The sequence below is a fragment of the Schistocerca gregaria genome, unplaced genomic scaffold (genome assembly GCF_023897955.1).
Source record: "Schistocerca gregaria isolate iqSchGreg1 unplaced genomic scaffold, iqSchGreg1.2 ptg000949l, whole genome shotgun sequence".
NCBI lineage: Eukaryota > Metazoa > Arthropoda > Insecta > Orthoptera > Acrididae > Schistocerca > Schistocerca gregaria.
In genome coordinates, this window is record NW_026062302.1 from 65,085 (window position 1) to 73,919 (window position 8,835).

Genomic DNA, 8,835 nt, shown 5'->3' on the forward strand with positions numbered 1-8,835 from the left:
TATTTTGAGCTTCCCTGTTCTGAACTTTCCGCTCGTTCTATGTAAAATATCGCTCTTAGAACAAGTTCAATCCGCAGTTGCCTTTCCTTCATTATACTGCAGACTCTGATTTGACAGAATTCTGCCCCACGACTACGTAGGTATTTATTACTGAAACCTGCGGACATGCATCGAAGATTGCTAACTCTGGAACCGGATTCTTCATAAGTCCAGAATATATGATCATATTTTACCACGTAATCTAATCCTTATTACTAAGGGCCCCATCGATCTATTTGTCTAATCAGCAATTCGAGGAACAAAGTAGATCATAGGATACCACAGGTTGATTAGTATTAAGTTAATGGAAAAGTACTCTAGTCATTCCGTTTCAAGAGTACGCATTCAGTCCTGCAAATTGCTTTTTGTGGTATCACTGACCTCCATACAAGACAAATAAAGTCTATCCAAATTTTGTGGCACTTAAACTAGCACAGCTGTTCGACTGAACCGAGACATAGTCATACCGAGCACTCCTCGGCACCAAGATCTCTATACAGAAAGTAGGTTTTTAAAGCGCGGATACGTGGGGACGAATTTTTCAGGACAAATTTTTTGGTATGTGAATCATTTAGGAACGGTTTAATACGTGCATCGTTTCTGTACTATACGCGCTATACACATATTTTTTATGATCACCACCTTTTCTAACAATAGTAATCCTTCCTCGAAAGGATCTACATCTTTCACTCTAGGTGAAAAAGAAGGATACATGGATAATTTGTTTTACGTCTCAGTGTATTCTCGGCCTGGAGCCAGTGAATCTCCTGTTTTTGCTGTTCAGGTACATAATTTTTAAACTTTTTAAATCAGGACGGACCAAGATTTGTTCACATTTGCTTTTCATATTAGGGGGTGACTTGAGTGGTCGAGTGCATTCCAATAAAATAGTGCGAGGGTTCACTGCAGAGTGGCTAGGGTCGATAACGTGTATTTTGTTTTGAGTAAAGGAATATTCGTATCTACTCAGTGAGGTTGAACAGAAGCAACCTCGCACTTCTAAATCCAGACTTCAATTAAATTAATTAAACACAACATTTTTTATAAGATACCGTCTGCTATTTTTAACGATAGGCGTTCAATCGTATTGATGGCGCTGTCTCATTTTTCATTTATTTTGTCCCTCACATACAGTACCAAATCTGTTTGTAAGTTTTTAACACAATTTGTGTTTATGTATACATCATATACATGCTTACTGTAGTCTGGTAATGGCATTTCTTTTCCAGAAGCGCGCTTCTGAGACACTGTGTAGACAAAGGCCAGAACCTAGAACGACTGACTGCGCCAAATTTGACATACGATGTGTTGACCCTCGAAAATAGCAACCACTGTGCCTAGATATTTGAATTCACCGGCTAGGGCTGTATATTAGACACGTTGTTATTTTGTAACTTAACCAGAATACATGCTTTTCGTATTATCTGTATAGGTGTTTATGTCGTCGAACCAATCGAAGCCAATTCTTAACGGAATGTTCTTTACCTCTGAATGCGCTTTCTGTTTCATGCTGCTTCTGGGCCTCAAAGTTCCAGTTCAGACGATAACACTTTGCATATTCAAGATCCCTACTAACCTTGTCTCTTTTATCAAATACAAGCAAAACGAATTCTGGGTCATCTTTAAGCCACACAATCTTAGAAAGTGGGATTTTCGAATTCTGTTTTCTGCGGTACAATTACTCAATCAGTTCCTATTCAATTGTATGTTTATTTTTATATTTCCTCTGTTCGATTTTTCACGGATTCCGAAATTTGAAAAATCCGTCCATGGGCTGGGCACCATAATCTCGTTCCCTTACTAAAAATATCAGCGCTTATCTGAAATGCCAAGGCCTTTTTTTCAGCCGTTGTGCCTAAACTGCATATCGTACCTTTAATTTTTGGGCAAACTGAAATGGCTGCTTCCTTATATTTCAATGTTTTCTTAGCAGTATTGTGTTCAGCTGTGACGGCACGTCAACTTCATGCTCCCGCCCTTCAAATTGGCAACAGTACTTGATTTCCTGCCACCGAGTAGATATGTTGCTAATAGAGCGAGCTGAATCACCAGGTATTTATAATATTCTTCTATCATGGAAGACAGCTACAATTTCTCCAGAATGGTCCTGCAGAAAATCAGAGACTATTTATAGGCGCGCGTGACTTTCAAATTCGTGCCGATCTGCGGAACCGATTACATCCGCCAGTTTGCACAAGCTTTATGTCTCGAAGGAAAGCCGATTTTTTGACCAAAAAGAGGCGAGAAATTGCCGACAGAATATGCAGCTTCTCGATGCGAATATAGAGATGATATTGTTGTTTATATCCTAACGTCTATACATCATAACGTTCAACCGGATCGAGGCCCGTTGTTTTGAGACAAATCCAAGCAGGAAGAGCCCTTTTTGAATTTAAATGATTTCTTTCGACAGAAGAGTTGTCCGCATTTTGGTTCAAGCGAGTGTTTTTTTTTCTGAGCCGTAGACCCCCTCTTGATCTGTAGGCACAACACAATCAAAAACGATTAGATTTGTTGAAAAATGTGAATTTTTCATATTTTTTTTGTTTCTGTAGTCTGACATTTTTTTGAAAGTGCCAATGAAATGTATTGTATCTCTTTTTGATTCAGCCTTTTTTCTCGTATATTCAGTACCCAAAATTTATTCTAAAAGGCTGGCCTAGCTTTGCTGTCGAAAGCTTTTTGTCTTAGTTGCCTATGCAGCCATGCCCACTAGAATAAAGCTGAGGATATTTGAGGCAAGATGCCTTCCTGTTATGGGTTCCTCGAGTCGAAGCACCGACGCTTACGTTGAGGTACATTATTTTTTTTACAAAAATAGTGCCAGATTGTTTGTATTTTAGAAAGCTTGGTTCTTAATTCAAAGACATTTTTTTATAGATCAAGTTGTCGAATATCTTCAATGAGAAGACCGAAGTTATTCACAAATCTCTGGATCCAAAATGGGATCAAGCATTTTTGATCGAAGTGGCCCACGATCGAGATATACAGAAGCATCCTCTGGAACTCAAGTACGTATATTGGGGTAGCCTTCGTGGCTTCGACAAAGTTGGAGTCTTTCAAAAGTCCAGAGAGAAAAGGAAAAATACGAGTTTGGGCCGTGTGTGTGAGGCCTTATTGCCGTTTTTGTGTACACTTACTTACAACATAAAAACTGATAAACTGTGTATAGAGTTTGGGATAGAGATATTTTATCGAGCGATCAGCCAATTGGCGCGATATACTTGGACTTGAACAATTTGCTCGTCAAAGAGTCGACGAATATGTCCGGGTGGTTCCCTATTTTTGACACATTTCGGGGGGTGAGAGGAGAATTGCGAGTTTTTGTTTCGGTGGAGTTTTTTGGGAAGATGACAGGCGTTGGAAGTGAGACAACAGGGGCGGTCATTTTCATGCACTCTCACACCATCTATCAAAACATGGTTATAAAAGACGTGTATGGTTTTGTAGAGGAGTTGTTACTTGACGAGGATCCGGAATACGACTGGAAGGATTCGTTTCGCGCATCGAGAACGACTAATGACGCAAGGCAGTATTTGTTGTACAAGTTGTCTATGAAGCTTCGCAGACAGATAGGAGCTAAAGTGCGTGAAATGGATGGGAATGCGGTGGTGGGATATCATCAGCACATTGAGTTTGAGACTGAGGGCTGTGTGGTGGCTCGGGGATATGGTACGGCTGTTAGTTTGAAGCAAATTCGGCAGACGCATCCCCCTCTGCTCGGTTTACAGCACGACCTATCATTGAACAGTGGTGCTGTTGGAGTGAATGCATGTGGGTCAAATGAGGCGTCCTATTTTAGAAAGTTTTCTTCTGGACAGAATATGTATTCAGGAGGAACAGGTGGGAATTTCCTCAGCTTCGGGACGTCAATGGAGAGCGAGGGTACTGGCGGACAGCTATCAAATTCGTCCTACTCTGTAGTTTTAACGGTAGACACCAGTGAAGAAGATGAATCGATTCATTCTACGCTTCCTTCTAGCACGTCGCATCACTTGCACCAGTATTACCGCAGCAAGCTTAAAAAGAGTCACAAGGCGGCTAAAGAGTCTCACTTCTCCGTGCTGAACATGCATTCTACTAGCGTTCAGTTTTTGACGATGCATTCTCTGCCCTATCCAGTCGTGGTTCACGTTGCCAGTGTTTTGAGCTCGCGCTCTATCAAACTCATTCCAAAATCAAACAGAAACGAAGACAAAGACAGAACGGTACGAGATAAATGGTGGAGCGAGCTCAGACAAGAAATCAGAAACCACGCAGCATATCTTCAGTGTCATTATGTGCTGGGCTACCAAGAGACCACTACCATACACGATGACATTATCATTCTCACCGCTTGTGGAACAGCTGTAAATCTCAAGGTGCCGAAGAACGTTTGTCACTTACCAGCTCCAGCGGAAGCCGTTCATGAGAACACCTGCCCGAATACGTCTCCTAATCGTCGCTATTCGAAAGAATTAGCTATGCCCATTTCCAGCAATCGAACCAATAAATCCATACCTATCAGCAACAACAAAAAGCCCAACCGGCGAAACGATCATGCCGGCCATCCCTCTTCTTCGGAGTTTCCCGAAAAGCATTACTGTCAATTCAAGATTCTCAATGCGTGCGTTTTTTGTCATGTTCCGTACAAGCCCAGCAGAGCGCCCTTCCCCGTTCACCTTTCTAAGTGTCGACTCTGCGAAAGGAAATTGGTGCCAGAAATTCTATTGGCGACCATCGACCCACCTCCCGGCATTGCCATGATTGGACAGGGACAGCTCATCGAAGCGTGCGTCTGCAAGCTCAAGAAGCGTGGCGACCGAGAGTTTTCAGCCTGCCAGATTGCCGAGCTGATCCCGTTTCTTGAATATGACATTCACAAGCAAATTATCTTAAAGCTCAAGATTTTGGGCATGAACGCCTGCTTCAGACTACGAATTCAAATTCAGTTCAACGATACGATGATTTTCGGATACGCTCAAGGCACGGCTGTCCGCCTGGCCGCGCTTCCGAGGCCAAAGCCTATCTGCTATCGTGAGCAAGGATATTCACACAAACATCAAGCACTCTTGCAAAAACTCGTTCAGATCTCAGAAGAAAACACAAAATTGATTGACTCGCAAAATTTGTATATTTTTCAAGATAGCTATTTACCACCTGAAGCCTCCGTTCAGCTGTCTCTTCTCTGTCAAAAAGAGCATTCCGAGCATTCCAAAGAGGCTTCGCTTCACTCTAATCACAATTCCGAAGAGCTCTACGAGGACCTTACCTTCGACGAGCCTAGCCAACCAAAGTCCAACTCACTCAACCACCGCAGCTGCAATATAAATATTAACGACAAGTTGAACGACGACTTTCTGCATTCTCTCGTGACCGAGTTTGAAACCCCCAGATCGCCGGTGTTTACCAACACCCAACTGCCTCTCGTAGATTTCAATTACACGTACAAGATCATACAGAACATCGTTTCAATTCGCTTGGTCAACTTGATACCTACAAGGAGCCAGCTAAAGCTGAATCGAGCAATTGCCAAAATCTTTCGCTCATTCTACGCTTATTTGTGTTACCGCCTGAGCTCGTTTCTTGTCTCTCACGTCCTCGGCGTCAACTTGGACGTGCAAATTTCAGACGATGACTTGAAAATTTCCTTCATCGGGATGGCGCCTTATCGTACGCAGGACATGCAGTCCTCTTCCGAAAAGAACGAACATTGCTTCTCTTTCAACTCTTCTTCCGAGCAGCCCCTTTCAACGGACGGTTCTAAAAAAAAGAGCGGTTGCGCGTCGGAATTTTCGCTCTATCCTCAATCTCAAATGAAGCAGGACCTGTCAAAAGCACTCGCAAAAAAAATTTCAACCATTTCCAAGCACTACGTCAACATGAACCGCATCGAGACCAGGAAATTCTCGGCCGATAAACGAGATTCTAGACTATTGAAGCAAAAACTCTCAGATTCGAGCGCGGGTCGAGCTAACAACGCAGAGGATTCTTTTTCTTCTCTCAAATACTTTACGCATTCAACGCAAACTACCCTCTCGGACCGCAATCGACAGCCCTTTCTCTTTTTCACCAACAGCCATCCATACGTGGAGATCACCTCGTTGAATTGTACTCCTGGCAAAGTCGTCGACAAATTTTTAGGTACAATTCATCTTTCGTTTATTAAGGAAACGTCTGCTCTTAAAGAAATCGGTGGGATGCACGTATTTATACAAAACTTCATATTTGAAGTTCAAAAGATCGCCAAATCGCACGTCCTGGCGCTTGGCGGTAACGCTCTGACCAGTTTTGAGCTGGGCATCAGTCAAAAGTCAAGCAAGAATCGCGCCTATTGTTTAATGATTTTAACAGGAGATGCCTTGCTCGTCAGTTCTGGAGCCAAGCCGGACTAGGACGTCCTCGGTGCTTCGAAGTGTCCAGCGTACGAGAGAAGTAACTGCACTTGGTGCGGGCGTGCTTATTTTGGCACCTTTGCAGCTATAGTTTTGCCTTCAAAGATTGGAGCGGAGGTATCAGTTGTGGTTGAGGTCGCGTGGAGACTGGAGACGTTAGTTCGGTTTGGCGCGTAAGAAATGCGAGGTGTGCACTGGACTTGGCGTCTTTTTGAGATGGCCATTTTCAAGGAGACGTCGAACGCGTCGTGTCATTCAGCCGACATATTAGCGTAGGGACGGCTTTGGCGAAGGAACTACCTATTGGTCGACAGATACTGCTGAGAAAGCGCAGTCGTGTGTACTTAAAGCGGTATTGTTGTTCCGCGCGAGATAGTTGAAGTACAGGCACAAGACGAGAATGGCGAGCTGTTGGGCAGAGAATAAGACGTACGGAAGATAAATGAAAATCGGTTGTTTACTGATGGCCTGAAAAATAGCGATGATGACAGATCCGGCGATGCAGCTAAAAGTGGTTGTGAGGCTAAGAGAGCCGGTACCCTTTAGCTGGTAGGTAGTGATAATTTGCGGCATTGACTGCAAGAAGACGATAGTGATGCCGAGGATGTCGCAGACTTTTTTGATGGTTTTTACAATATTAGATGTGATTGAAAAGAGGTAGATACTACCGAAAGTTATACACAAGAAGAACAGTACTATAACATGGACGATGTGGAGGAGCGCGCGTGTGCTGCTTTGGTGTGGGTCTTTGTCAGAGTAGAAGTAGATTAGGATAAACCTGTGTCGAATAGCGATGTCAAAGGAAAAAATAGGGCATTAGCGTCGGTGGTGTAATTGAAAAATATTTGACTTTTGTCAGGGGTGTGTGCGATCCGCATACATATAGTAATAATTGATACTGTTCAAGAGTAGCTGAAGGAAGCCGATTAGGAATTGAATGCACTTCCAAGCGCCCTTTTTGAAAGCAAAGTCTGTATCAGAAAAGGCAGATTTTCCGGGACACATAACGAAATAGAGCTATAGTTTACAGTTTGACGGCAGCACCCGATGCATTCCCATATATGTATTAGATCGCCTAGCATGACAAATAGGCACCCGAGGAGTCCCACGGCGAAGTAGAAGATACAGACGCCTTCAGTAGATTTTCTAGAGATAATTTTGACAACCTTAGAGTTAGAAATCAGACGGTTAGGGTGCCGTTGTGTACAGAGAGTCAGCGAAAACTTGGTACAGTACTTGCGGAATGAATATGAGGACGATACCTATGATAATGACTGAGCACGGGTTGATTGTTATAGATAAGGTGCTGGTATTTGTAACTCTTTTAAATGTCCGGTTTGCGTACCTAGGCCGAACAAGAACTTGAAGCTGCTTGCTTCATTGAATTGTTCTATGCAGCTGTGCAGATCCATCTGAAGGATGCCCTCTCTTTTCTAAGTGTTTGGAGTGCGTTTTGGCTACTATCTTTGGAGCGGCCCTTGTCCAATAAAGCATTGAGAATGCTTGTGTGCATTAAGATTTTGTACTAAATAATTTGTCATGCGTGCGAAGAGGGCATAAAAAGTGAAAAGACGACAAGTTCGCGAAAACTCATAAATTGACGCAAGCGCATGATCCTCTCTCAGGTACAGAGGGCATGACGGGCAAGGTTTGAGAAGTTATCACAAGACGCAAGGCAGACGCTGAATTTCTGTGTAACATATAAGGAGGATACAGTGAGGCCTTTGCTTCTCAATGCTGACAAGAAAAGCAAGGCAGAGTTCAGACCACGGATTTTTTTGACAGGTATATCAAGCACGTAAATAGGTCTGTTCGTATCTGGTGTTATTAATAGTTTTTTACAATAGTTATTAGCACAGTGTTTGGTTTCATAGCAATTTCACGAATACAATTTGAATTGCACGAGTCCGTTTATTCTCGCCTCGAATAATAAGGGGTTTCAAAGCGACGCAGCACCGTTGCAAAGCGTCTTCACCGCGGCGCATCCCTTCTAGTAGGTAGGAAAGGTGCTGCCGATGGAAGGCAGAGGCGAATCGTTCAAGACGAACCCAGTCCGAATTTCGCGAAGGAGGGTATGGCGCCTCACAGCCGCGCCAGCAAATGGACAGCAGCTCGGGTAACCGACACGCCTTCTTCCAGAAACATTTTTTTTTAGTGCTGGTTTAAACAACCGAGAACTGCGGATGCGAATTATGGTTTGACGGGTCATGTTCGGCTTTTAACGAGAATAAGCCTATGTACCCGTCATACTTCAGAAGGTCCAATTTGGACAAAACAGAACATATCTGAATCTGCATTGCAGATAGGAGCAAGTAAAAAAGGGTCTATCTCGTTTACATGTGACTCAAAACCGAGCAAAAAATGACATGCTTTGAAGCTGTTTTAGGCTATACTAGAATAAGAAAAATTTTTTCTTTAATTT